Here is a 27,078-nt window from a genome sequence, read left to right on the forward strand (position 1 = left end):
GATACTCGATAAACTAATGAAGAAACGAAACACACTAGCTCATTTGGTTTATTTATTTATTTTGTTGGGTTTAACGTCGCACCGACACAATTATTGGTCATATAGCGATTTTCCAGCTTTGATGGTGGAGGAAGACCACAGGTGCCCCTCCGTGCATTACCAGTATTTCATCACGAGCGGGAATCTTAGAAGAACCAGCGACCTTCAGTAAGCCAGCTGGATGGCTTCCTCACATGAAGAATTAAACGCCCCGATTGAGTCATTTGGTTTAAAAAAATAGAGCATGTCGCATAAGGTATAGTCTGTAAACATCACGCCAGTAATTTTTTGATCATGGACGTAATTGTGTTACTAGATAACAATTTTATGTTGCTGCAATATTAGACTCCGATAAGAACATGGAACAGCAAATCATTTTCTTCTTGTTCCAGGGAACTATGCAGAATATATTGAAACAGGCGAAATTTTACCAGCGACACTACAAAGTTCCTTGTCAATTGTCTGGCTGTCATTCGATTGGACTACATTAGCACCTTCTTGAATGGTATTCTTATCACAACACTGGATAAATTGCAACATGCAGCTCGCATCAAAGTAGAACATCCCGTCAAAACCATATTACACCCATAAATATTACATCCATACTCAAGATGCTTCATTGGTAACCAGAAAAGGTGGTACAGTACACAATTTTGATATACACCTTTGACCCTGTGATCCGCATTTAATAGTTTATATGTTTGTCTTGTTTGATAAAGTATCTATATCGTCAAACACATGTTTTGTTTATCTAATAAGGCAGTTTTCATTTTCTTTCTTTTGAAATCGCATTCGTTTTTACTTTTAGACCGTATTCAGTAATACACTTTTGCACTCTATAAGTGCATGGATGGAATGCTACAAAATGAATAATAATAATAATAACAGAAGTAGTAGTTGTAATAATATTAACCATAATAATAATCTTAATAGCTATTGCACCTACGATTGTAATAGCATGACAAGGATGAATATAATTTTATGACATCTATAGGATTTCTTTATATTATGTGATATGTAAGCTTTGCAAATTGAAATTCTTTGGAATTTATAAAAAAAATATTTTTATTATTAGCTGTTACCGTGGCTAAATATGAAAATACACAACGTTTGCAGAAGCACTCGGTATTGTTGGTAATCGAGCTTCGGTCTCGGTCATTAATATATGACAAGGGCTTCTGGAAACGTTAGTTTAGAAATCAAACGCTTATTGACGCTATTTTTGCAAATGAACTCAACAAGAAGACTAAACGTATTGTTTTCATAGATGACTTTTACGATTACGGTACATTTGTATTACTATTCTGTTCTTTGAGACGGTCTGAATGTTTTACACACCTATAACTAGTGCACACAAATCAACAACACCAAATAGCATGTATTCAAGATTTCATTTTCATTTCTTGTTATTATAAACATGACATAAATCATAAAAGTATTTTAAAGTGCGATAAACAGGCAACAAGTTCAGGAAGACTAATTTTACATACGAGTCACTTTAAGTACGAATTTATTTCAATGTTTTGACCTAGATTTGTATTTAATTCTGTGAGGAATCAAATAAAACATACCTATAGAAACTTCACAATAACTCTGATATGATTCTTAAAACTAAACAATACGTTACATGCGATTCAAGTCATGACGGATTATTGACCAATTATCTCCTAACGCCCAGTTCGAATAAGAGAGTAACCTGGCGCGAAAGAACAAATACAGTGCTTCCTCTCTACAGCGGCCCTCTGAACAACAATTCCTCCTTGCAACAACATTTGCAACTGACTCCAAAATATGCTAATTGTTCTTTATTTTACCTCTCTACAACTTCCTCCGGACAACAACCAAATTGTCCGTCTCCTAAAGGATGTTGTTGTAAAGAGGGAGCACTGTAAAATAAACACATGAAATGTCTTGTTAACACATTATTTTCCCGTTCACTGGTGCCAGTATCCAGTGGAAATCTTTTTTTTCAAGAATACATTAAAAATGACTAATGAAAGTCATAAGTAATGAACATATTAAGTAGTTTTTTATTAACTTCACAGCTGTATTGGTGTACTGATATTGATGGTGTCAGCATTATAATGACTTTTACAATTTATCATACCTTTTCAATAATTGGAATTTATATCTTAATACGATATCATGTTTTAGTACACTTATCGATATTTATATGTTTCCTTTGTAAAACATTTGACAAAACACAGGTCCAAATATAGATTTCATATTAAGCTGCCAGGTGCGTTTACCTATTAAATATTATGCAAACTTTTCATAGCCGTAAAAATGATTTGCATCAGGTCCTACAAGGCGCAAGATGCCCATTCAGGTCTATTCGTGTTAACACGACGAAAGAACTGTGTTTGCATAAATATGACTGTTCAGAAACTAGTTGATTGAGTGCAATCATTTTCGTTTACTAAAGAGCAAACAAGTCATGTATAAATTCATATCTTCTCCTCTAAAAATAATTCCGCAATAAATGCATATGTACAAAATCGTAGAAACTCTCATACATTTTCTCTTGTACTTGGGAAATTTCGAGGTATCTAGAGGCAGTTCCATTCGTCAGTAATTTCTACTTTAAATTAAATATCTATATGAAGTTACATTATATGAGTCAGCGACGTTGATTTTAGAAAAAGAATTTAGCGGCAGTTTACCACATAGGTTGGGCATGAAGACCTAAACATATTGTAATTGTTATTAAACGTTCCAGAGCAACTGAATGTGAGATCAAAACAAATATCTATTTTAATTGTTTTTTGACGGAAGTCAAGATCTTAAATGCGTGATTCAAGTATCTTCATAACATTAATATCGTACTGTTTGAAACAGTTCGGCAAAGGGATTTAAAATAAAATCGAGAGGACTTCAGTCGTCCAACAAAACCTGTACATGAAATACATAAATTTCGTTTACAAATGAAACAACATATTTAGATTAGCTAAAATAACTTTAACTCTGATACAGTATGTACATACTTGTCTTTTTGCTTCTCATATGTTCACAAAATATTGAAATGGGACGAAGAAAACCCTCGATACATTCATACGCGCATGTGATTGATGTATTTGCCAATATTAAATGACTTTTCTGACAAAATGAATACAAAGGAAAGCAATTTATAACAAACCAAACCAATTGCTTGTTTGAACATATGATCTCGTTTATCAAAGCTATTGTTGTTTTTTTTCATGAACATTTTTTTGAGAGGTTTTAGCTTCGGCAAATGCAGGACTGTATTCAATCATTTCCAATTTGTTTTAGAACAGGACAATATTTCATAACTGAATCAGAGAACTTGTTCAAAATTGTGTAATAATACAGTTACAAGTCAACTGGTTGATTAAGTTATTGTGCTTTTTTAATATCTCGCTTCTTCACCAACGTGAAATATAAGTAATTTTCGTCAGATAACTACAATGTTTTAACCTGTAATCAATTTCAAAAAGTACATACTACATATCGTTTCATTTTACGGACATACTAACGGTGCTATCATTTGCAAAAACATCAGTACATTTTTTAATATCTTGCGTTTTAAACAGTGTTTAATTTTTGTTGTTAATAAGCACAATGTTGTTTCAATGGTTCCACACTAACACCGAAACTTTAGTCATAAGGAAAATAAAACAATTTGAGAAGCTTTTCCCTACGGAAGCCTATTAGGTACATTTTGTCTTAGTTTTTATGCATTGCCTCTTATGTCTGATGTATTATGCGTTACGTATTACTTATTACCTCTTATATTATACACGTAAGGTAGAGGTGAAGCAGGAAACATGAATTGAATCCTTTACTGATATGTGGAATGTATAAATTTTCTTTCACAAAGCTCGACCGAATAGCTCTGTTAACTGGAATCTACATTCCGCAAAGTCTAATGTATTTTTTTACCAAAGTATTTAATCGGTATTATTTTTGCAAGAAAGTACGCTAAGAAGATGTCAATATATGCTGTGAAATGTGTGGTTCCCATAGGAAGATATATAGCCAAGACTCAGAATGTCTAGTAAGACTGCCCAAACCTATAGTGTTCAAATTGCTATACATGTACAAGATGCTATATAGAGGGCTATTAACACTTGTTGAAGAAAAGCTTGATTAAATCACTTATTAACATAATGAAAATATCTTTCATTTCATTATATCAGTTTTCATTGCATCTGTGAAAATAAAGATACTATTGGATATGATACAGATTTGGTTAGGGGACACTTCTATGACGTTTGAACCAATTCCTTTGCCTCAGGGAAGTTTTATGTAAATTTAACTTGGGTTTACGCAGAACATTGATTTGTAGCAAAAATCGCATGTACGCTTTAAGAACACAAAACTGCCTAAAAGATATATGTTTTGTTTTTAAACGTTAGTGTAAGGTGTTAAATAGCTTTTGATACTGGTGAAGTTATAAATACGCTGGAAGAAAACTTCAGTCCTTAGTGGGGCGCGAACTGCGAATTCCTACTAAAGTCTTATTTATCAGCTCTTGCATATATAAAATGTACATAATTTTGCATTAGGTATTTCATCTTACATCTTATTCTAAGGTATTAGGCATTAGGTATTTCATATTATGTCAATGGTATTAGGAATTAGGTATTTCATCTTATGTCAAAGGACTAATATACTCTCTATCGTACTTTATAATAGATAAAGTATATAGTTTGTATAAATATAGTGTTCAGTTACAGACATAAGTTCGTTCAGAGATTACTAACAAAAGACGACGCACAAGATCTGTAATGAAATATATAATGCAGCAAGATAACAAACCTATAAAAAAGACAGAAAATAAGAAATGGGTTTAATTAGCCGGTTTATGGGCATTAATGAAATATACAATCCTGCAAGACAACAAACTATAAATTTATAAGATAGTATGCATGTTGACCTAACCGGCTATATGTTTTTAGTAACCTTTAGTCTGCTGATGGCAAGTGGTTCTGTCCTTGAGACCAGGGGCCGTATTCATTAAGCATCTTAAGTATAAGTTTTGACTCAAAACTGAAAACAAAATGGCGTCGTGAGTACGATTAAAGTGTCATTTTTCAGATAAAATCACTTTAAACATAATTGTGCATGTTGTATCTGTCTGAAATTCATGTTGTTTTTTTTAATGTTTTTGTCCACAATAAAAGCCAAGAATTACTTATTATGTTTTATGAATAACAAATATACTTAAGTAAAATAAATTTCTTACCTAAGTAATACTAAAGTAAATAATCCATTTCTTATACTTATACTTAAGATGCTTGATGAATACGGCCCCAGAGCAGACCAAGATCAGGCTGCACATCCGTGCAGTCAGATCATGGTCTGCACTGTTCGCATTAAATTTTCAATGAACAACCCTTCAAATAATAAAAGGTACTGCCCAAATTGAATGATGGACCAGTCCATTTTAGACATTTAGCAGGGTAACAGAGACCAAGACAGAAAGCCAATCGCTCACGTAATATTCGTTCTATGTTGTCGCTCGTAAAATGTATGAACAACCTTATGAGCAATTCTCTATAAAAGTCTTAAAATGCATATTCCCAGCAGACGAGTTTGTCAGACCAAGCAGTGAATCAAGTAAGACAGAGCATGCAAGTTATCATTTATACAATGATGGAGCTGCCAACTCAAAAGTCAATACTATTGTCTGACTGTATAGACGCATATGTACAGTTGTCTCGCGTATGAAATTCACGTTTGTAACATTTGAAAGCATGGACAGCCTCGATAATATTTTGTAAAATATGACACAAAACATGAAAATATATAAATGTTAAATAATTAAGAAATAAACGTTTTCATCGTTTAATGACGTAGAATAAAATACGATGATTTACCACCTAAAACCAATGAGCCATGTATTCTGTGTTTACATTTAATTGTGCCGACATTGTGTTACGCTTGAACTTTAAAATGATACTGTCTGTTCTACCTATTGAAAACAAATATATGATCCTACAAAACATGCACTATTATTTGCTTCTGACAAGTAATTAAAATCTTATCTGTCACCTTTCCCAATATGATATATTTTTCATCTAACCATTATGTCAATTGCAAATTTGATTTTTGAAATGTACAATCATTTTCATTTTCTACAGAGTAAAGAAATATAAATGTTTGAATAACTGCAGAAGAAAACAAATATTTGCATAAGATTAAAGAAACAACTTATGGGTATCAGGACATTTTTGCTATATTTCTTAAGAATGCTTTGAAACATTTTCTGTTATGGAAACACCTGAACATAGATGTTTTAGTAGTTTTTCCATCGTTTGTGACGGGGTACCGAAGGTAAACTACCTGAACTATAAAGCTCTATTTACGGTCCTTAAGTACGAATTATCAGTGGTTTATTTATATATAAGGGAGGATAGGTTTTCATTTGATTTGAACAATGCCTTTTTAAAATCAATAACTCACTTTAAGCCAAAATCTGGAGTGTAGTCCCTTTAAATATCAAACATATTTTGTCTTCTTGCATATCTTCGAATCACAAAAGCGGTTCTAGGATAATTTGCAATAAGTTCCATTGTGGTTTATATCCGTTCAAACGCAAACGAAGTAATATTCAGTCCGCGCAGTCATGATCCATGCTGTTCGCTTTTAAAGCCTATTGCAATTTGAGAAACCGTTAGCGAACAGCATGGATCCTGACCAATCTAGTCGAAAGCAGTTGTAATTCATTAATTATTTCATGTCATATAATAACAACATGCATGTCAGCAAGGCCTAGATTTTGGCAGTGGACCAAGGGATTTCTGTCTTCACCAGCACAGTTGGGGGCTAGTGACCATCACAGTATGGTCCCAATAAACAAGGGCCATTGTTTACTGGAGAGTCAGTCTACCTTACAAGTGTATCTATTAGTGAGAAGGGGAAACAGTGTAATTTATCTTAAATTAATGAATAATTAATAACATGTAAAGCTATACTAGTTTTTTTGGCATTTCTATGTAAAGAAAAATATTGTTGATCAAACACAGTAATAAAATAATCGGAAACTTATTTTCACAATAATAAAATAATGAGAAACTTTCTTAAAGAAATATGCAAATTTTTATTTTTTTTTATTTTAATTGTGATATTTCAGAAAATGTGACTTTCACTCATCTAAAGCTGGCAGAATACTGTAGATAACATTTATCTAAAATTGAAATTGATGTGCATTTCAAAGTTGCAAAGCATGAAAAAGTCACTTTTGGCAACAAACTGAAAATGTAAATTGAGTATAGATTGAACACAATAATTTTATATTAATTTTTTGTCAGCACAAAGAACTCATGAAGTTTTCACTATACTTGTGTTTTATTATCATTAAAATTTTTCAATATTATCACTGTATCTTTTATCATCCTATATGTAATGTAATAATAATAATAATAATAATCAAATATAAAGTAACAGTTATTATCATCTATATAATATCAAAATAATAATTATCATTATTATCATTCTACATTCACTGAAGAAAAAATAATTTCTTTCAACTTCACTGCACACATCTGCATGGTCTAGTTGGGGTCCCTGCTGTGCTAATTGCCCTCTAATCAGTTACTGTTACATAACCGCTGATAAGCAGCAGAAAAGATGGGAGTTGTATATTGGATTTTTTTTTGAGGGGGGGAGGGGGTTACTTATATAGTAGTGAATCTAGGCCTTTAAGTAAGTTTGTGCTTAGAGCTGTTATTTTTATTGTCTCTTTTGTTGTTGTTTTTCTATTCAAGCAAATTTCGTAACGGCGGACTGACTTAATTATCGATTATATATCGTCATTTATCAAGAAGTGATACCTAAATTGATTTCATCAACCTTAATTATTATTTGACTACATTTTGCTTGTGTTCTTTTTTATTTTAACTTCATAAATGGCTCACAAATGTTAATCAATTTGTTTACGTCGTCAACAAAACTTTATCAGTTGAATATTTTGTCTAAGTAAACTAATGAGGTGAGTATCATAGCTCCCGGAACATCACTCGTCATTATCCTCGCATAATCAAAACGACGACAATTGGATGTTTACCATTATTTACAACCATTGCTGTTTTCTCGTAATACAACTCATGTAATGTTATCATGTCATTTTGAAAATAATGAAATACTACTTTGTGAATGTTTTTTAAATATTAGTAATATTACTGGAATAGAAAACTGGGAAACAAATTTTTAACAAAAGAATGTTTGTCTCCTGTTCTTTATACATTCTTATATGACCATTCAGCTGCACTGAACTGTTTCAAGAAGTCATTGATTTGTTTAATTGCCATATATAATGTTTATCCTAAACTATATTACTACATTGTGTAAATGCTGTATCACAGGTTTTCCTTCTTCTAGGATGATTAATCATAAAATTTTACAAAAATATCACGAGTATATATGTGTATAAATCAAATTAATGTTACTTGAAACATAATTAATCGCACAAGAAAACATATACTTACAAAGCCTTTCTTTCTTTTATGAAGAAATCGGTAGCGAATAATCGCTTGAGAACCTGAAATCAGAAAAACACATACTATTATTTGAAAATGTTATTACAAAAACAGGAACAGAAAAAGTCGAAAGCGCAACACCCCCCCCCCCCCCCTCCCCCAAAAAAAAAACGTTTTCACTTGTGCCACGATATTTAATATCGTAAATATCTCTTTCATATAAAAGGCTGAGAGAGTGGTAGTATATACATTTATTATTTAAATATTTCTGTACAAATGTAGCTTTTTACTAAGGTTTTTTTTTTTTTGTTGCTGTTTAAATCAGACCGACGCAAAACAAATCAAATGGTACATTTCTTACATAATGATTAATAAAGAGGGATATCTTTCAACTATTATGTACGTTGCATGGCTTTTTTTAACGTTATAAGTATACCCCGAACGACAAGTTGAACAAATAAAGTCCAGTCTTGAACACGAAATATTATCTTTAATCTTAATATTGTAGCGAAGTTTTCAACCGTATGATTGGACTGTGTTACAAATATGTTTCACTATTTTTTATGTTTGAAATTCATTTGAAATCAAAGCTTGCCACTTTTTACATCTTTATTCGTTTCGTGCTGCTGTACTAAAATAAATCTGTGATGGCTCAAAGAGCTTAAGCCTTTTGATACATGCACGCTATAAAGGAAATTTGCTGGAACGTCTGCTGTCATGATGACGTCATTTGGTTAAAAGGTTGCTAATACCAAAAAATAGTTTGCTTTTGAAAAAAATACTAAATACGAAAATGCAGATACTAATTTACACGTTACGGTGTAAACTTTTGTTACTGAATGAAACTTTAAAAATGATGAATAAAACACATGCCACACGTTTCTGCTGAATTGGACAAGAGATTAATGAAGTCCAAGTGAAACACAGGTTTTCTTAGTTGACACAATTATTACATGTACAGACCAATGTGGTTTTCATCGAATGATGCGATTTCCTAGGGTGGTTAAATAAAAATTGATTAAAATTGCTAGTCTTTATAGGGATTCGTGTTCGCGTATTATCTCATAGACTCCTGTCCTGATTTACCTTTTAAACTGTTTTTCATGTAAAAAGTTAAAACCTATAAAATATTCTTAAAATTTCCTATTTTAAATTTGCTCACGATATAATACTAAGATTATGCTTTAACTCTGAAAGATGTGTTTGCTAGATTTCAATGGAGATTTCAAGGTATCACAAATTAGTTCACATTACTATCAAATTCAATAAATGGTAAGAGATTACACGGCACATAAATATTTCACTATCACGCATAATGTATGTTAGATCAATTATCAATTTATCTGTCATTCGACTATTCTCACATTTCTATAGATCTTAACGTTCATTTATGTACAATTATCAAAGACAAACATGTCCTCTTTGGTGTAGTGGTTAATATTGAATGTATGAGGTCATATATAGCCAAGGTAGGTAGCTTCAAACGAATAGTGTAGTTCGTTTTCTGCAAATCACTTCTAATCTCAAAGAACTAATTTTAAACGGAAAACGTAGAAAGAGAAAACAAAATCAACTAATTAATTATGATTTTTCTGCAAGATTAACTGCCTCGTACGTTCAAAACCATCCCTATACTTATCATTTTGTGAACGAAGAAGCACGAAATTAATTAGTCTAAAATGCGTATATCTTCTTGAATACAAAACGGCTAATGAAGCAAATTGGTGGTTTTCATTCTGCATTATCAGTTGTATAGGCAATATCCGTGGCGCTTAGAATTACACATTTATATAGCTCTGAACGTTCATTTGTGGGTGAAATATTATTTTACGTGCTGGCGATTCCTAAGTCAAATTACCTTTGTGGAAGCAAAATTTAGTATGTTCTATAAATTAATCTAGTATACTGAATATTTGTTCCAAATGTTCTTACACGTTCATGCTTAGTATCACCTTCCTAACTGCATATAGTAACTTGTTTGTATTTAATATAAAACATAGTTTAGGGCATTTCTGACAGTTGCCAATTGTTTCTTACTGATTCTCCATTGGGGTAAAATATAGTTGAAGAGTCGCGGAAGGTATCGGACACTTCGAATGAAGGCTGGTCTATGTCTAAAGAAAAGCCCTGCAGGTTATTTAGCAATAAAGGGAATAGTTCTTTGTTTTAAATAAAATCAGTTACTTAGATCCATTTTTGTGTACTTAATAGATTTTCATTCAGACATAGACCTATTTCCACAAGACATTCATACAGTTGCTTAAAAACGAAAAGAAAAAGGGGGTGTTGAATAGTTTGCAGTGAAGTGCTAGTCAACTGTAGTCACGTACCTTCATATTGCCGAATTTCAGAAACGGTCCGCAGAATAAACATCCATTTTTGTTTACAAGAAAACAATTAAAAACATGCGAACATAAGCATGAAAAGTGTCTTGTTTTTTGTTAAATTCATTCAACGAGTGAAATAATGTAGGCCTACTCTTTGCTCCGGTTTACGCGAAAATGCGCTAAAATGGAAAGATAGGGTTTATAGGGACTTTTTTCGATATACCAGGCACTATTTTGACTGAATAACTGTACTTACCCCTGCAATGACAAAGAGATGTATGTTAACAAGAAGACGGAAAATAAAGATAATACGATATACATGTATGAATGTTATAATATCTAGTGTATGTACACTGTTGTTATATACACAATAATAATTAATCTGGATATGATGTTTTGCCTTAATCTGAGCAATACCAATGATTTTTATATTTTTTTTTCTGTGGTATTTAATATTTGCTTGTATATTTAAGCAGAACAAACGGTTTTCCATTGAAATAAATAAGTTATACAATGTGCAATTTTGGCGATATTCTTAGTATATACTAGACAACATTTTCGCAGAAATAAAAGTATTTCAGAATTGATATAACAATTTGTATCAATTATTTAATTGTATGTCGTTATATGGACAGTACTGAAGTGAAATCATTACAAATTTAATCAGTACGCCATGAAATGCAATCATAGTGTGCTTCAGGTCTTAAATTCTCTAATTAGACTTCATTAATGAAAATCTCATTTATTGTATTTTAAATCAGAAGTTCCATTTTCAACATCATTCGATGATAGAACATCGCGATGAAATAACCTATAGTTCTGTAGCTAGAAGCAGCATCATTTATTTTGGAAAGTTACGATGTATAACAATTCAATTTTAACAAATGTTTTGGTACTACATTAATCGGTCTTGTGTATATGCATATAAAATGATAGTGTCTTATTATTTCTTCAAACAGATCATCCTAGCATTCCATTCTTACTGGGATAGTTTCATGCTAGCCAATGTTACTGATTGCCTTTATTAAAATATTTTAAACACTTATTTCATAAAAAAAGTTTTTTACTCCTTACCCACTTTCACATCTGAAAATCAGAAAAAAAGGTAAAAGCTGACTTTTAGAGAAAAGTATGGAAACAATGTGCACTACTGGCCGAAAATCTGATTAACATGCAAGTTGTGCAGTGAAAAGTATAATTTCGTGAAATGGAGTCACGTTGTTCATGATAAGTAAACTACATGAAAATGCATATTCAAGTAGGCTGAAAATTATCACTCACTTGACTCTTATAAAGAGACATTCGCACAATTTTATTTCATTTGTTTTTCTTTCTGGACATTTAGAGTAATTTTGTCTTTGAAAGTAAAAAGAAATAAAAAAAAACGATGATTTACTGACATCTAAAAGTAATGATCTATAACATGTTGTTATTGTCATCAAAATCAGTAAAACTTTCTTTCCTTCATTTGCAGCAAAACTGAAAGGTTAGGGTAGATTTCTCAGAAGCCCAGTGCACCCCAAACACAGTCAGAGAGCCATGCATCGCAAAGTAGACCCGCAACAAAAAGAAAAAAAAATATAGCAGAATGGCTTCAAAAATCCAACAAGTACATTTTAGTTATATGCAAAATACAAACATTGGTATACGCTTACAACAGTGATGGCACAATATTTCCAAATTTCAAAGTTTTGCATCCAATATATAGGTATTACAAAGTCTTCAATGGTGCGATGAAAACACAATGCTTCCATTTTGCCTATTTTGGTATGAAAAGAACATTCAGACATGGCCATGCATTCGTCAAAGTCAAAATGCTGCTTTTTCCAGTGATAAGCATTATGTTCCTTTTATCAGAACAGTCTAGAATTACTCGAGTAGCTAACTAGATTCTAACGTAATTCCATAAAAGGCTGACTGTCCATAATATCGGCTTGTTAGTTACAACAATAGGAAGCGGTATAGAGAGCAAGGAGGAAACTAGATTCGCTAATCTAGAATAATTGCCATAATGCACTAAAAGTCTCATTTTCGGTGAAACACATCAAAGTGCCCTTTAGTAAGAAAACTAAGCAGCAGATATCTACAGATCCAGAGAGAGGCAGAGAGCCTTTTTGTTACATTATACTGAGTAGCAATTATATGGTGATTTATATGAACGATGATCGATGTATCATTTGAGACAACAATATGCCAAACATTTCAATGTGTCTTGATGAATCACGCGTTCATTTTCAATGATTACTTTATTTCTATTTGAAACTTAGACTATATCATTCATATTAGAAATCTGAGGCTGGAAAGGAATATCTTAAATATTTTTAACTTTTGTCATGAAAATTTATACTGTAAAATGTCATCTGAAAAGCGATAAAAAACTAACAAAGACCAAAATATCTCAAGGATAAAATATCTTGGGAAATTTGGATATATTTAGCAACGTCAAATTAGAAATTAGTGCTTATATAAAATGTCAGTTTTTGATACGGGATCATGCTCTCGAGGATTTTAAGCACTATATATCAAAAGTATGTGTTATCGAATAAATTTCGTCAATCACAGAGAGAGAGAGAGAGAGAGAAAGGTGAGGATAATGTGCGTGTGTGCGCGTCCGTGTGCATATTTGTCAGATTACACAAACGTTGCTGCATACACCTATGTATATTTTGTTTTATTTTTGCAAACATTTTAAGGATATTGGAATTATGGCGAGTATAATGTTTTAATGTACACCAACAATAAGTGCTTATGACAGTGAAGTACTGGAGTTAACTGGATGTAGTTATTGTAACTGATATTCTTTTCAGTACGGGAAAATGAGAACGTTCTACTTATTAATAGTTCGATATCTTAAGGATGTACGAGCTTTTTTTTCAGGATATCCGCCATTTTGAAAAATGTTTCTTCGAATATTGCTTCCTAACAAAAGTTCTGCCAAAAATTAATGCTAAATAATTAAAATATGGCTAAAAATATACATTTTAACCAAATATATTATGCTTTTGCGAAAAAAAAATTTTTCACCCTTTTTTTCTGCTGGCATTTGTCTAAAATTAACGTAAAATTTACAATGTGGTAGGGGTAGGTAATTTCAAATATCTATTTAAATAGTAGATCAGGTTTGGTTTTGATATTTTTCTGACTGATACATTTAATGTTAAGCTATAAATAAAATAAAGGTTTTCAAGATAGCACTTTATATTATCTAGTAAATATAAATTAAAACAAAAAGAACAAAAAATATCAAAATTCACCACTTTTTAACAGTTTTTCCTTAATAAATCTCTTAGATGCACGGCGACCCCAACTTTTTTTCTGTCCATTTTGAAGCCTTTTTTATGTCTTTAATGCCGCAAAATATTTTGAAAATCTTAAAGTTAGAATTTTTTTGTAGATCTAAATACGTTTTTTTCATTGAAAATAATGTGGGTGGGGTAATTATGTCAACATGTAAAAATTAAAGAGATTTGTTAGTGACATTTATGCTTATATAATACTGACATCACCATATATTCATATTAACCTGTAAGACCTGAAATCCCTATAAGATTAAGTAGGATATCATATGTTTTATATAGTACCACCATTTTTCTAATTTTACAAAATTTCAGAAATGCTTAAGCAGTGGGTGAAGAAAATGCCCTATAAAATTAAAACGAGTTCGGTGACTTGTGTTGTTTTGTTTTTTTTTTTTTTTTTTTTTTTTTTTTGCTTTTGTTTGTCTTAGAAACTAAGATCACAGGATATGAAAAAAATCTTAACGTTAGAAAAAATTCGCTCGTACATCCTTAAGTGTTCATTTGAAGTTGTTAAGAAAAACTGAAAGTCAGTTTAAATGTTCGCTTAAACTGCACAGTTGATCGGAAATATGGCTACCCGACCGACACATATTTACAGAATGTGAAATAAACATCGAGCATTTAAAAAAAATAGATATGGCACGTTGATGTCAATTCAAAACTTCGTAACTTTAGGCCGAAATAGTAAACGCAATGTATGTTTCCTGAAACTATATCTGACTTTATTTTGGCTAGTTTCAAGTCGATGTGCGTCAAAAAACTTTAGTTGATACGTAACCCATTTATTTGCAGACTGGCAGAATACTGTGTAGCATCATGTGGTCACGTCCATGAATTTTAAAATATATTTGTATAATCCCGTTCCTACAAAAGCGTTATGCAGTAAAGAAAACTATTTAGTCTTTATAACTGTAGCTTCTGGTTAATTCATTATGTTTATAGTTGTCTTTTACGGATATTCTAAACTCTTTGCTGATGACCCAGAAAGGTGAATGCCAACTTCTCAAAAGCATAGAGGAAATACAATTTGTGTATCTATGGTAAATGTACACATAAGGAAAACTTCCTGGAACAAATTCCTTCAGTGGATAAAAAATGTGTAATTTGAAAAAAAAAGAACATTTTCCGAAGATACAATATCAAAAACTTGTTATTGAAAAGTTATATGTATTACATAGTTATTGTCTGCTGTATCAGACTAAAGGAATTGTATCATGTATTCTTAAAGAGCCAATTCGTTTCGCATTTGATGCATACGTTCTTTCACCGCTATCCATTGGCTAATCATGCAATAAAAATTATAAATAAGTTTTTTTTTTGTTTTGTTAAATTAAATTTGATGGCAGGCGTTTGATGGAGAGTTCTTTCATTAAAAAGCGCACGTGACCGTTGTTATGTGAACCTTATTTGTTCATATCGTACTATAAATGTTCATTAAGTACATGTAGTTGTTCCTGCTTCCAAGGTCATGAAATGAAATTCTATTTTCCTCTACATCGCGAAAATCGTGCATGCAAGTATCGATCCAAGATTAATCCTCATATAAAACGCAGCATAACGTGTTCAAATATTTATAAAATTTGCAGAGTTATTGACGTTAAATTCAAGAAAAAACAAACAACAAATCTTTGGCTAAACTGACGACATTCGTGAGCCTCGTACTAATGTCACATTGACATATTTTTACTCCAAGCTCTGTGTGAAATGTTGACGCCAGCTAAAAAAGAAAAGCAAGTTGTATAACTAGAACACGAATCATTCCCCTTTGATATGAAAGATATTTATACATGTATGTTATGTGTGAAAGAGTCACACAAAGTCTTGTGTTATTCCGAGAGCATATGTTTGGAAATATGGCGGAAAACTAGATATAATTATGAACAATATTTTAAAAAGGCCTTGAATATTGTTTAACAGCGACATAAGAAGAACGTGACAAAATGATATGTTTGTTACCGAATAATATCTCATAAATCAGTGTCATAAACATTCGTCAGATAATAAGTATTGAAAAACAGCATATGTGTATCTGTGAACATTTTATTTCTACATCTTTTCTTGAGGGGGCGAAACAAATTAGTTTTTCATTGATGCAATCAGCAAGTCAGTTATAAAAGCATCACTCGATGTGACAGGAGAGGTTTTGAGCTGCGACAGCCGGAAAAAGGAAACAAAGGATCAAAACATGTTAAGTGAGCCTTGTATGTTATCGTGGCTGTAAAATAGTTCAATAGCTGTAAACTGTAGCTGCTGAATAATGAATAACTGTTTACTTATTTCAATTAATTCCAAAAGATGTCTCAATAACGCACACCAATTGTATGTAACTTAAGGATATCTTTTTATAAAAGGGAATTTGTCTAGTCTTATAATGTGTTCCTTAAGCAGACAGAACAAAAGCAAATAAAATTGGTGCATGCGAAGAAAGACTACCAGTGGCATTGAGTAAATGACAATGTGTTACGTATAACAAAAGATAAGATGATTTACAGCCAGTAAATAATTAGTTGCACCCAACAAGCAGTCAGTTACAACCCTTAAATAACGGTTTGGTGCGAATCATACGAAAACCGACTGATTGGGTTACGATCAACAAATTATGATCAGGTGCAACTCATGGTCTTGTAGCTAACAAAAAACAATTAGGTGCGGCTTATGGTAAAGTAGTTACCAAATAATGATAAGATGCAATTGATGGCTTAACTAGAAAATGCCACTGTGACTGATGGTATTGCAACTAAATAAGGATTGGATGTGACCCGTGATATAACCACTAGCAACCAGTATTAGAGTGTAAAGTGCACGCAATTATCAATCACATGCAGCCTACAAGTATAAGATATTACTGACACATAATCTTAACACTTACTGTGGGCAAATAAAGAGTAGTTACCATCCATATGCTAAATATCAAGAAGAGCTTGTCAGTCAAGTCACGTTATTCTGATATAAATTGGGAAATTAGAACAACATAATGATTTAAAAACATGTACGTATAAATAACAAAATAGAAAAAAACATATATTTGCTGTGGTTGTCATAAGTCTAATGAATGTGAGGACAAATGGTGCTTTGGATTTTAACTTAAAACAAAACACCTCTAATTTCAAAAACCTTTTCGCCAGACAGACAAACGCAAATTTAATTATCTTGTAATGACAATATTCATTTATTAAGTATATTATTCACTGAATATTTATAGGTTTAATTATTAGTAAAAGAAGAAAACTGATAATTGAGTGTCTTGTTGTATATCCCTATTATTGTTCATTCAAGATTCAGGTAGAATAAAGGCAACCATCATTTCCTTTTACTTGTTAGGTTTTCATTCTTAGCATTGCGTGGATAAATGTAAATGGTTTCCTTTCAATACACAATTTGGTTACTGTCGGATTCTATCGTTTATGGGAAAGTCATTATTCTAATAAAACTACATTATCTTGCATTTCATTTTATATTTCTATTACTTATATTTCAATTACGATGTTTTAATGTATCGCTGATAATTTCTTCCTGACCAAGATTCTTCATATGTTAATAACTGTTAACAAAGATAAAGAAGAACGTGGGGATTTTGCTTCGTTTCGTATCATCAAAATGTTTATGAATCATTCAGTTCAAATTACTAATCCTTTCATTAACACGAATGTCTACTTTGAGCAGGGACGAAAACGAAACATGGATTTATAAATAGTTCAACAAGCTACTCAAAATATATCATTTTACCACACACTGAAGCCGGACATATTTGTTTCTGAGGTTGTACGTTTCATTTTTATTCACATTGTTTTGTTTTTATCTCATCAATAATAATAACTGCATGCATGAGAAGAATCATGGAGTGCATTAGAACAAAGTCAACGTAAGCAAACCTTCATGTATCAAAAACAACAAACACGAAAAATATAGTTCCGTATTAAAATCTATGGAAATACAGTAAGCAAATTTTGAATATCATGTATGCTACATTTGTATCAGCCTTATTATACAAAAAGACTTTTTCTGTAACAAAACAAACGCTAAATTTTGTGGAAAAAGTCACCAATTACACGATGGGCTTGTAAAACGACATATTATAGATATGATAGATATTAAATAAATAAAATCGCAACATTTTATGTTTGCAAAATTTCACAATCACTGGATAGTATCTATCTACATAGGTAAAAATGCTGCATATGTAAAGTAAATACAGAATGAATATGTTGTGTATATAAAAACTGGAATTTGTTTTAATTTATCAAACAGGGGTTACCGGAATATATATACGCGATTGCAGTTCCAGGGATTGTCTTTTGTTTATATTGCCAAGTTAAAGATATTAAGTTAAAAATAGTTAATGTCGATTTTCTAGGTTACAATCGATATCTAGTGTTACATTTTCGCGAAATATTTGCACAGTTTATTTTCAACTATAATCCTTTGATGTCTTGCAGTAAATATAAAATAGACCGAGGATCACTGACCTTCTTTTGTAACTTAATATGTTTCTAAGAAATATGATAATTTGCATGCATTGAATAGATAACATTATAAGTAGCACAAGGAAGATATGAATAAATATAGATAATTATATTTTCTAATTATTTCGGAAAACCAGATATATTCTGAAGGCCCTTTTCAAATTAAGCAGGGACTGTAAAAAAAATGGGTCAAGCAATAAGAAGTACATTCATTACAAATATGATTATATTTATGCCGAGACCCAAAGGTAACCTCAACCATCAAAATTTATTTGTATAAGGTCTTCAGAAGCTGGGCATAAAAAGTGCAAGATAGAATAACATCAACAGCACATTTGAAAATTCAGATTAAAACTATAGCTAATTTGATATTTGTTTTTGAAATTTCTAAAAACTAAATAGGGAGTTTTAAATTTCCCATTCCTAAATAATTCTGTCAATTTGCGTGAAAATGCCAGGCAGTTCACGTAAAATAGAAAAAAAGTTGAAACCCACAGGTCGCCCTACACCTACACGACAAAATTGAAGCCATATAATTCTTCATTCTTAATCATCGCGCGAACAAAGCCAAATTGTTTCCTGTCCATAGAAAATTTAATCTTTGTTGGATTACTTTACCCTGGGAAGTATTCATTATTCTTGGACAAATCATGGCGTCTCGGTTTTCAATTATTGCCTTATATTTATAATAGTGATGGAATCCATCGCTGACCAATTCCAGGAAATCGCAATGAATTACGTTTAGGAATAGAGTCAAAAGATAACCGTATGTCTGAAGCAGCGATTTATCATTTTAAGCAGCCGTATGCTTTATTTATATAAAAACCGTCTATGACCATGATTTGGCCAGGAATATTTTATACAAGACAGTTCTATCTGACACAAAGAAACGAAAAAAGCAAACAGACAAATTGGTAACATATTTTATAAGATTGCCGAATGTTTTATTGTGCCAGTGCCCGTTATTATGCAGATTTATTCATTAATTTTTATATAAGGTATGATGACAATATAATTTATGAGAGGAGGTATCAAAATGTAGAGCTTAGTTAGTGAACTTTTCAATAGCAGATTGTTGTTTACTTAATTTTTACCATATGAAAAAGAAAACATATTTTCGTATTGCTTTAAATGCCGGAAATGGCATACCAGTGATTAAGATTACACCAAACTGTCATTAAGCCATTGAGTTCAACTACATCTAAAGGCGATTCCTATCATTTAATATTTATTTAAGGAACAATAAAAGCCATTATAATGGGTTTAATTATTTCCCTCCATTTACCGCGAAAAGCGAGGCATTTCTTTTTATTTAAAAAATGTACATTTTTTCATTTGCATAAGCTAGATAATATGATGTTTCAACAACCTAGATTAAAAGGCAAGTCTGAAACCTATGTGGAACTTCCGAATTCATTTATAGGGGAGGTAATAATAATTTGACATACTTGAATTTCCATTGAAATTCGGGTAATAATTATTTATTTTTAATGTAAATCTTTAACAAATATAATATAAAAGTCTTCTAATAATAATTCTTAATTTGGCAACAGAATAGGAAAATGAAATTAATTATCTTCAGTGGAAATAAAACATGTAATAATCTTTCAAAGCACATGATTAAATAGAAAATAATCAGATGTGAAAGTTTTGAAGAAATCCATGATTTGACTAAAATCTCAAATTACTTGCCTTTAATGTACCGAAAAATATTGAATGTACTCAATATGCCTCTGTTTTGATAACTTTAAACTATCAATCAAATTAAACGTTTGAGGTTACATGCCATGATTGATATGATTGTAATATTTCAATTTCAATTAACAAAACAAAATTGATTTAATGAAATTGTGAAATTCTACCATACCGATATAATAACATTAAGAGTAAACAGAAACAAAATATTTGAGCCGCACCATGAGATAACCAACATAGTGCATTTGCGACCAGCAAAAATCCGGACCAGTCTGTGTATCCGCGCAGTCTGGTCAGAATCAATGCTGTTCGCTAACGGTTTCTCTAATTGCAATAGGCTTTGATGCGCAGGCTGGTCTGGATCCATGCTGGTCGCAAATGCACTATGTTGGTTTTCTCGTGGTACGGCTCATTTGTTGTAAACTAATTCAACATGAAAACACAACTCTTGTAAGATGCTAAGATGCATGACAGGAATTAGTATTAAGTATCCAAGGTCATCCGATAGCCTTCATTTGCGGTGTTGCTAGACGTGATTTTGTACGTAATTATAGTATTTTCGTTCTGTAATGATAGTACCCACCAGTAGAAAGTACAGTGTAACACCAAAAGAACAATCAGAGCATTCTATTGATTCAAGGAGTAACTGTTTATTACTTTGGGGGAAAATCATGCAGCTTTTACTCAGAGAACGTAATTAAAGTAATACGCTAGTAACAGTTTAATTGAAGTCTCGCTGTTGATTACCAGTTGATATAATCAAGAAATTATGGAATAAAATGGCATCTTCACATCATTGCCACGAATGTTGACAGTATGTCATTAGATGACAAAGGAAAATTTCATTTCGCTGTCTAAATGCGAACATAGCGTACCAGTAATGAAGCAGGTAAACTAGTTTCGGGTTGATTCCTCGACAAACAATTGTCAACGTATGTTATGAATAAATAAATAATCAAATCGTCGTTATCCGCGGAACGTTGAATCAACTGTTGCCACGTTGCAGAATTCGCCGTAGAACAAACAGGAACCTAGAATATTGAATCAACGAAAGGTATGACTGTTTGACGTAGTACGCACGAATCTTTTGTTGAATGTCTAATGTAGTTCTTAAACGAAAAACTTAACATAAGCAACCACATTCACCAACAAGACTCGTGTCACTCACAACATGTTAACTCCGTGTTATTTCTGTCGATAACTCCGTGTTATACCAGCTACGATATTTACTATTTGTGCAATGTCGTGTTTCTTGTTACGGTACGGTAACCATTATGCAACAAATTAACATGTTCGCCGTATATCTGAATTCCATGTATATTGTAAATAAACACTGTCAGAAACACTTAATACCAGGTTAAAATATATAGGTGTCTTGGCACCTATTTATCACATTTAGCAAAGTTTCAATGTTTACTTTTTTTCTATTTTGCATTAAATGCATGCATTTAATGTAAGATACAAAGAAACCTACAGACGTTTAAACTGATCATTTCAACAATTAAAAGAAATTTAAAACTCAAAAAGGATTGCACATTATTGGTGACATGTACGTTTAATTTCCCCTTCAATGTCATTTTAAATTGCGTCATTGACAATTAGGGCTAGGTAACGTAGATTAATGATGCAAGCTTATTTATAGAAAGTATTTTATTTCTTCTTCCCGTTACTGTGTGGATAGAAGCTGTGACCATAGTGATTCATTTTAATTTTTAATCGTGCAGGCAAGGTTCTCAATGTAAAAAATAAATTAAAGCCAGCAGTCCAGATAATGCTGTCCTTAATTTGCACAGGTAAAGCACCGCCTTAGGATATAAAAACATGGAACATACCCGACTGTTACAGTTTCTTCCGTTTGACTCCGTATAGTTATAACACTGATGGTTGTGCATTCCTTGGAACCTACTTATGACTTAGTTTGACATTGCGATATAACTTAGGAATAAACTGTGCAGAAAATCTGTTTGATGAAACCGGTTTAACTATGATGAAACTTAAGGCAAGTCTTACGGTGAATTCTGACCATGACTTCGGATAAAACTAAATATTGCGTCTGTCTATGTTTCTAGAGGGAGGTTTCGCAGGCGTACCCGAACGTAGCGAAAATCTCCAAACGAAATATCAATAAGTAGAATAAAGCATTTTCTAAATTTAATCGATCTGATGCCCGTTTTACAAAAGAAAACCTATTAAGCAATATAATCTTAATTTTAAATTGTGAACCTTATCTTTAGCACAGCTTGAACTGGCGGCAGGCTGATCCAAGCTGTACGTATAGTATTCTGTTCAAGAATACATATCGAAACAAGTTATCTCTACATTAGTATTATAAATTTTGAATTATTGTATTCATATCCTAGGTTAGATTATTTTGGAAACGACAATACTCTCCTCTAATAAATACGAGCGCCCGCTGTAATTCAATCATATAATGTTTTTGGAAGATGTATAATAAATTCAAGTACCATATATGAGTTTCAAAATCGTTTAGTTCTTTCACGCCATTTAAGTCGCCTACATGTGGTAATTAAACGAATCCAAAAAACTGCTTTGAACGCGTAGAAGGAAACTAACCAAAATAGCACATCTGTTTGAGTAAACAATGAAACCATTCATGAGAAAAAAATGAATATGCACAGCTTCTGTAGCACAATCTATTATATAACTGTGTTGCAATGACATGAAGAGCATTTTTAAGGGCCAACACTGCGCAATGAAACAATACCAAGTTCGGTGTAAACCAAGTCTTCGAACCGAGACTGTTAAAAAGTCCAAGAATCCTTTGGTGTGATAATCCAAGCTGTCTGTTATACTATAATTATAGTCTTTTGTTTGTTTATAAGAAAGAAATATAAGCAGGTTTTTCTTTAACTTCTCCAGTAAATTTCGATATTTGTATGTGACAATGTTGCACAAAATCATTACCATGTAATTAAAACAAAGCGCTTTTAATATGTGATTAAATTTTGATTACTAGCATTAAAATTGAGAAACCCTATTGCACTAGATTTAATCAAGAGCAATCAATTTTTATAATTAAAAAGGTGATATATTCTAAACGTATCAAGGGATGGTAGAATTTAAAGATGTCTTGAATAGTCTCAATTTTATTGTCAAAATTTATCACTTCCTGTGTAGAATACTGGCCAATGGAAAAGGAAAATGTTGATTAATTGAAACCAAAAATGATTTTTTTTTTTTTTTTGCTTTTTATGTGTCAAAATGGCTAAATTTAGTCATCTAACAAATCGTTCTCTGACAATAAACTAAGCACTAATCAAAACATTTAAAAAGCTGAAAAAGTCTTATTATGACTTTTAAGACCTTAACACGCAATTCACAGATAAGCCAAGACAATGGAATACGTTGATCAAACAGTAAATTCGTATCTAAAATGCATTAAAATGTTTCAGTTTAATTTAACTATTTTAACGGCAATACTTCAGAAGCATAATATTAAAAACGTTAAAATGCATCTCTTACAGTTCTTTATAAATTTGTCTATTAGGTTCTTGAAGATGGTATTGATGTTGGTCATAATATATCTAGGTCATTACTATTTTCACATCTCAAACTGGTACATTTTGATAGATATTAAACACAAAGTGTATGTAATTAACTGTTGCCATTTTTGTGACAACTTGATCATTGAACACTATTGTAAAAGGATTACCTGAAGATCATTTGTTTATTCATTTTTTTTCTAAAATAGGGCTAAACGTTTTGAAAGTTTTTAAAACAAAATACAGTAAAGGCTTACAAAACAATAGTTATGTAAAATTATTTTGAAATCCGACCATCAGTTACTGAAACAGAAAACGTTCTAACAAGCGTAAAGTTATTTTTTTATTTATTTCTTTGTGCAGCTTTGAACCAAATAAACAATCCTATGGGGAGCGGTTATTAACTATCACAGCTAGAGTCTGTAAGTACAGGGTGGTGGCTGTGACAAATCTCCCAGTACTTTAACTCTTTTGTTATATTTTCTGAATCTTCATAGAGTACACTAAATGATACTATAATAGCATTCCGCTTCAGCCAGTGCTAGTGGATCTGAGGAGTGCTGCGTTTTAGGAACAGACTCGTTCAAACCAGCATGCGGTTGCGTTTATGCTTCCAAATAATATTTTTATAGATTTTATTGAATTAAAAGCAATTAAGGTGGGTCGATACCTTATTCATCAAATATGACGTTCCTTCCGATTTTGATGAAACTTGGTCCAACTATAGCGCTATGGTTCCTTTTTTGTTTTTCAGTCGTCTTGGCAACAATAAATTATCAGTGATGGCGTCACGAACGTCGCAACGTAGGGCGCAAAAATGCCCAAAATCCGCCGTAATAGGTCTTCTAAAATATCTAATTAAGATTTAAAATAAGCGAAACTTCACAATATGATACTTTATCTAATTCACATATGGACTAGTGTGTTTTTAAGTGGCATCGCACCACATTACAACGGACATTTATAATTTTATTGAGCAACCCATTTCCTTCTGATATAAAATTTTGACAAAAAATCGGCAAATATACGCAAAAATGACATCTTTAAAAATCAACAGGCCCACTAAAAGTCTGATTTTCAGCACAAGTGATCAATTTGCAAATGAAATGTCAAATAACAAAGGGAACTTTACGTTTTCAGTATTTCACAATATTGTGTTGAAGACAAACTGTCCTTCCGATTTTTGGACTTTTGGACGTAAAACGCAACGTTTTGTCGACGTTGCTTATTGTTTGCATCGTTGCGCTTTGGACGTTTGCATTATATCTTAGGTCCATTTCAACTGTATTCACGAGCCAACAACTTAGGGAAATTATTATGCATCATTGACGCACTACCAGCTATCTGGGTTTCACGCAAGAACATTTTCCTTCCTTTTTAACTACAAGTTGCTACTTAACTGACCGCGATACACGGAACCTAATTTTGACATGCACCGATCTAAGAAATATGATCTTTCCTTTTATTTATGTTCATTTAATATTTCGTTTTTTTTTGTCTCGTTCCCGCTGAATTTGCAGTCAGTGTCCTTAATCCCGCCCTTCATTCGCACGTGTATTCTGTCTGGCACGTTGCGCGTATGAGTATCTTAGTAATGGCTGTTTCGCATACGCACCAAAAACTGAACCGGGGAAAAAGGAATAGAATGTAGCTAAATGACATCGAAGCAGGCCGAAACGAAAACATGCGTAAATTGAGTATTATTGTTCTTGCATGTAAATCACTTTTCCCTAATATTAGTCGAATTTTTACATGCGGCACGACTACTTAAAACAGGCGTACAGATTCATCGTGCAATTCCACACAAAATCATATTTTGATAAATCAATGCTACCGATTTCATTATCCAATGCCGACGGAATTGTTATATCGTCATCATCGATATTAAGGACATATCAGCCTCAGGTATTTTGATATATTTGTGAAGCACTAGCCGATTCGGAAACCTTTTTTTCCACAAAAAATGTGTAAATCTCTAAGAAAACCAACAGTATAATATTCCCAGCAGTCATTCTCGTTTACAATTATGTGAAGTCACTAATGTTGCATACAATTATATTTACTACAGAGTTACGCAAATGTTTTCTCTTCTAATACGTGGCTTAACATGTATTTGAACTACATTTTTCAGTTAAATCGCTTATGCATCACTGCAAAGTTAAACTGTAAAAAATCGCGAACATCGGTTTCTTTAAAATACCTGCATGCTTATCTGATCTGCAATATGAACTTATCTTCTGTTAGTTTCCAGTCATATTTTGCCCCCAGATTTATGTAAATAATAGACATACCTATCATAAATAAGTGCATTTTTGAAGTTAGAAGTATTAATGACAAAGCCAGCATCGTAAAAATAATTTATTAATAAAACCTACATTACGCTGAAGTAAAACAAAAATGTGACATGCGAAATATTTCACACCTTTTCCTAAATATAACCAGTCTTACATTATTTCCATTATAGGTTAAACAGTATGTAGACAAAAATCACAATATACTTTCACGTTTAGCCATTTAAAGGCACTGGCCTCCAGATTTTCGCTTGAAGTTCAGTCAAGTTTTGTCCATTAGAACACGATTTTTTGTTTCTAATCTGTCTTAAACTACCAAATCAAGAGAGTAGTTTTAAAACCTTTACAATTTTAGCAATAGTTTTTGATATCTATGTTATTTCTTTTTTGTTGTCGTAGGATCTAGAGGTTAATGCTTTTAAAAGAAGATTACTAAAACATGTACTGCGTGAAATCATTAAAAAAGTTAAAGTTTCTTGTTTAACGTGGGTAGTCGACGAAAGTCCCCACTCGGAATGGATGGAACAACTTATTTCCAGCCGAGCCCACGGCAGGTGTCATATTTACCTCCCCAGCATCCAGTCTAGGCCGATACTGCTGGAAACAGTACCAATTTAAGCATATCACCCTGCACTGAACACTAGTCGGGATATCAGCCGCGACCGGGAATCGAACCCGGACCGCTGGCGTTGTAGTCCAACCTGCTAACCACTGCGCCACTGACTCTATTATTTGAAAAACGGATGACTGAATTTCCATAAATCATGACTGTTCAAATAAATCACAAGTCTTGTCGGCGTCAGGGCATGAAGGCATGATACATGTATGTTTACACAATATGATTCTTCCGATACATGTACCATATTTCAATAGAAACTGTGCTAGATCACTATATACATTTTCGTACACTGTTCGGAAGATGTAAACGTCAAGCCGGAAACGAAATTCGGCTTGAATATGCGTAAATATCGGGTCTTCTTGACAGATAGGGAAGCAGACGTTTCTTCTTTGTATTTTTGC

At 32.2% G+C, this 27,078-nt stretch overlaps 1 protein-coding gene across 15 annotated transcripts in view; it reads right to left on the minus strand.

Annotated features, from left to right (window-relative positions):
* Positions 1–27,078, minus strand: part of LOC123527108 (G-protein coupled receptor dmsr-1-like) — a 442,014-nt gene that overhangs the window by 9,039 nt on the left and 405,897 nt on the right. For all 15 annotated transcript variants that reach the window (XM_053523130.1, XM_053523126.1, XM_053523120.1 and 12 more), the window contains one exon: positions 8,490–8,542. The gene's annotated coding sequence lies outside the window, so the exon portion shown is untranslated. The remainder of the gene's footprint in view (positions 1–8,489; positions 8,543–27,078) is intronic.

Source organism: Mercenaria mercenaria, chromosome 14, assembly GCF_021730395.1.
Source record: "Mercenaria mercenaria strain notata chromosome 14, MADL_Memer_1, whole genome shotgun sequence".
NCBI classification, from domain to species: Eukaryota; Metazoa; Mollusca; class Bivalvia; order Venerida; family Veneridae; genus Mercenaria; species Mercenaria mercenaria.